Genomic DNA, 5,000 nt, shown 5'->3' with positions numbered 1-5,000 from the left:
CATGGCATACTGTCCAGCTCTCCCTAGAGTTTCTTATCACTAATAATAAAGGACACTTACATGGCATACTGTCCAACTCTCCCTTGAGTTTCTTATCACTAATAATAAAGGACACTTACATGGCACACTGTCCAACTCTCCCTTGAGTTTCTTATCACTAATAATAAAGGACACTTACATAGCATACTGTCCAGCTCCCCCTAGAGTTTCTTATCACTGATAATAAAGGACACTTACATAGCATACTGTCCAGCTCTCCCTAGAGTTTCTTATCACTGATAATAAAGGACACTTACATGGCATACTGTCCAGCTCTCCCCCTAGAGTTTCTTATCACTGATAATAAAGGACACTTACATAGCATACTGTCCAGCTCTCCCTAGAGTTTCTTATCACTGATAATAAAGGACACTTACATGGCATACTGTCCACCTCTCCCTAGAGTTTCTTATCACTAATAATAAAGGACACTTAATGGCATACTGTCCAGCTCTCCCCCTAGAGTTTCTTATCACTGATAATAAAGGACACTTACATAGCATACTGTCCAGCTCCCCCTAGAGTTTCTTATCACTGATAATAAAGGACACTTACATAGCATACTGTCCAGCTCTCCCTAGAGTTTCTTATCACTGATAATAAAGGACACTTACATAGCATACTGTCCAGCTCTCCCTAGAGTTTCTTATCACTAATAATAAAGGACACTTACATGGCATACTGTCCAGCTCTCCCTAGAGTTTCTTATCACTGATAATAAAGGACACTTACATAGCATACTGTCCAGCTCTCCCTAGAGTTTCTTATCACTGATAATAAAGGACACTTACATAGCACACTGTCCAGAAATCTGCTCTCTGTGCTTTACAAAATACAATTGTTTATATAACACATAACATCAATGTTACGTACACACGACAAAATGTGACTAACACACACACACACACACACACACACACACACACATATATATATATATATATATATATATATTGTGTTATAAGTTTAGTCTGTGACCAAACTGCCGGGTGGCAGCGAAAATTCTGACATTTGTTTGTTTGCTTGTTTAACAAAAGAGGTGTTGGTTTTCAACTTTGTTTTATATATATATATATATATATATAGAGAGAGAGAGAGAGAGAGAGAGAGAGAGAGAGAGAGAGAGAGAGAGAGAGAGAGAGAACACTGAACACTGAACACTTTAATGTCAATAGCTTTACAGCCCTAATGACATGGGGGTTCATAATACAAATAACAACATGCATCAATAGTAATAATATTGATGAAAACCAAAACCAAAACGAAATCAATCAATCTGTGCAACAAAGTGCAGTTCGACCATCCATTCAAAGTAATGGCATGTAGTGAGAAATAAAAACAAAAACATATATAAATGTATAACATAAATATTTTCCATATGAGAGTGACAACACAGATTTCACTTTTCACAATGAGCAACACCTGATACTATTTTATTATTGTTGAGGTTTTTTTCGTCGCATGTTATTCGCTTCTGCAATATATTTTGCAAGTGACTGTAGTGAAGTTTCCTGATTTAAATTAAGCACTCCAAAAATATCTTCATACTTTGCTGAATTTGTTTTAAATACAACACATTTTTCTCGAATATCGTCATAAGCTTTACAACTAAACAAAAAATGTAACTCATCCTCCCTTGAATGCCCGCACATCGGACAAGGGGAGAGTAACGAGGGCTCAGTCTGAAACCACTTTTCATAAGCATTCAAACCAATCGTTCTCGTTCTAAATCTGGCGAGACTTGTTCGGTGCCACTTGTTTGTCACGACTGTGATATATTTTTCTGTTTGAAATATACTTTTAAAACTATAAAACCATCTATATTTCTCAGTGCTTTCCATTTTACAGTGCCAATTCTGTTTATATGAAGCAATTAGCCTACCTTTGAATTCTGAAACAAATCCTTCTACACATCCAACTCCCTGACACATCCACACAATCCCAAATCCATTTACAGTTAATGTCTTCTTTACAAAATATACCCAGTTTTCCTTCCCTCTCTCATGTTCATTTACTAACATTTCATACGCCTGCTTACATAATCTCGATGTGGGTAGCCTTATTAATTTTAACCAATATTTTATACATTTCACACATGATTTAATGTATAATGGGTATCTACCACTTTGAGAGAGTGAGAGAGTGAGAGAGTAAGAGAGACAGAGACAGAGAGACACGCACATAATATAATAATAATAATGAGTGGGGGGCTGGTGGCTACTTCTGTGAAGACCTTGTACTGTCCACCTCTCCCTAGAATTTCTTATCACTAATAATAAAGGACACTTACATAGCATACTGTCCAGAAATCTGCTCTCTGTGCTTTACAAAATACAATTGTTTATATAACACATAACATCAATGTTACGTACACACGACAAAATGTGACACACACACACACACACACACACACACACATATATATATATATATATATGTATACATATACATGTACATATATTGTGTTATAAGTGTAGTCTGTGACCAAACTGCCGGGTGGCAGCGAAAATTCTGACATTTGTTTGTTTGCTTGTTTAACAAAAGAGGGGTTGGTTTTCAACTTTGTTTTATATATATATATATATATATATATATATATATATATATATATATATATATATATATATATATATACATCTTAGCATACATAATTATGTACATAGCAGCTGCCCTCTACACACACGAACACATTGGCACGCATACCGTGAGATGATACACACAAAACAAGTTTATTACTATTTCCGGTGATGGAAGATAAAGCGCGAGCGTGTATACATTAATAATAATAATCATCATCATCATCATAATCATGTTAATTAATGTCCTGGTCTTGTAATCTGTAAGGTTTAATACACGATTTAGACTGAACAACAACTTGTCTATGATTATGAAGCGTGCAAAGATAACTAAAAAAAAAAAAAAAAAAAGGGGGGGGGGGGGGGAGGGGGGGGGAACATTGGTTGGTATATGCAGACTATGATATATAGATTGCCACATATAATCATATGAATATATGTACATATATATGATATTCTATTCTTGATGATGAAGGAGGATGGTAATGATGACCATGCTACTCTGGCGATAGATAGATAGATAGATAGATAGATAGATAGATAGACCATCCCTCACCACCACCACCACCACCCCCCCCCCCCCCCCAAAAAGTCATATCAATAATACTCACCAAAGTCCACAAATTAATGAATCTCTCTCTCACACACACACACACAAACGTTCGCGGGATGATAAGCACTCCACATTGATGCAACAACAAAAAGAAAAAAAAAACGTCCACAGCTTTTAAACAGCAAACTGACTCACTATCGCGTTGTGTAGCACACTACACGACGACTACGACTACTACTACTACTACTACACACACACACACACACACACACACACACACACACACACACACAGAGAGAGAGAGAGAGAGAGAAAGAACACACACACACACACACACACACACACACACACACACACAGAATGAACACACACACACACACACACACACACACAGAACACACACACACACACACACACACACACAGAACACACACACACACACACACACACACACACACACACACACACACAGAAAGAACACACACACACACACACACACACACAACACACACACAGAACACACACACACACACACACACACACACAGAAAAAACACACACACACACACACAGAGAACACACACACACACACAGAAAGAACACACACACACACACACACACACACACACACACAGAACACAGAACACACACTCACACACAGAGAGAGACTGCAGGCCACACACATAATCTCTGCTCAATCCAGACCCCAACCACTGTCAACTAACTAGCCACAAATGCCAAAGTTGCGCTTCGGTCGCGAAGTACTCGTGACATTTTCAATAACCAAAAACGAGATAGGATGAGAGTGGGAGGATGTGTGTGTGTGTGTGTGTAGAGGGGGTTAGGTTGGAAGGAAGTGATGGTGGTGGTGGTTGGGGGGGGGGGGTGACATTGTAGAGCATCATCGACTAGGCAGGAGGGGGGGGGGGGTGCGGGCGTGTGTGTTAAGGATGGGAGAGCGGAAGGGTTGAGTCAGAGTTGTAGTCTTGGGGCGAAATGTGCCTGTGGTTGTGGTAGAGAAAATGTCATCAATACGACAACCAGTGTACGTACGTATATGAGGAGTTTGGTTGGTTGGTTGGTTGGGGGTTGGGGGGAGTGGGAGGGAGGGGGGTGGGGGGTGGTCAGAGGGGGGGGGGGTCATTCATTGGTATTGGTGTGTGTGTGTGTGTGTGTGTGTGTGTGTGTGTGTGTGTGTTTGTTTTTGTTTTGTTTTTTTTTTTGTTTTGTGTGTGTGTGTGTGTGTGTGTGTGTGTGTGTGTGTGTGTGTGTGTGTGTGTGTGTTCGTGTGTTTGTGTGAGAGCTCTATGTGTGTGTGTGTGTGTGTGTCTGTGTGTGTGAGCTGTATATATATGTGTGTGTGGGGGGGTTGTGTAGTGTTGTGTTGTGCTGTGTTGTGTTGCGTTATGTTGTGTTGTATGTACGTGTGTTCTGATCTGTGTCAGTGTGTGTGTGTATAAGCGCTCAGGCACGCTGCGTGTATGTCTGTATGTATGCATCCATGTATGTATGTAAGCATGTAAGCATGTATGTATGTATGCATCTATGCATGCCTGTATGTATGTAAGCAAGTACCGTATGTGTGGCCTGCTACTGTAGAATGTCTCCACGTGTCTGTGTCAGTGTCAAAGCACGCACCGCGCTCCCCTCCCCTCCCCTCCCCTCCCTCCCCACAGGCTGTCACCATGACAACAAGTACAAAGTCCATGCATGCAGACACACACACACACACACACACACACAAAAGACAAAAGGAAGGGGCGACGATAACAATGAACTCAAGAGTGGAGAAGGTGGATGGTGGTGCTGTAGGTCAGAGAGATATGTCGGTAG

At 40.2% G+C, this 5,000-nt stretch overlaps 1 protein-coding gene across 1 annotated transcript in view; it reads right to left on the bottom strand.

The window, feature by feature from the left end:
• The window catches only part of LOC143274778 (uncharacterized), a 73,608-nt gene that overhangs the window by 28,198 nt on the left and 40,410 nt on the right, over positions 1 to 5,000 (bottom strand). The gene's annotated exons all lie outside the window — the stretch shown is intronic.

Source organism: Babylonia areolata, chromosome 29 (genome assembly GCF_041734735.1).
Source record: "Babylonia areolata isolate BAREFJ2019XMU chromosome 29, ASM4173473v1, whole genome shotgun sequence".
NCBI lineage: Eukaryota > Metazoa > Mollusca > Gastropoda > Neogastropoda > Buccinidae > Babylonia > Babylonia areolata.
Note: the sequence above shows the minus strand (reverse complement) of the source record. Positions and strands in the feature narration are given on the sequence as shown.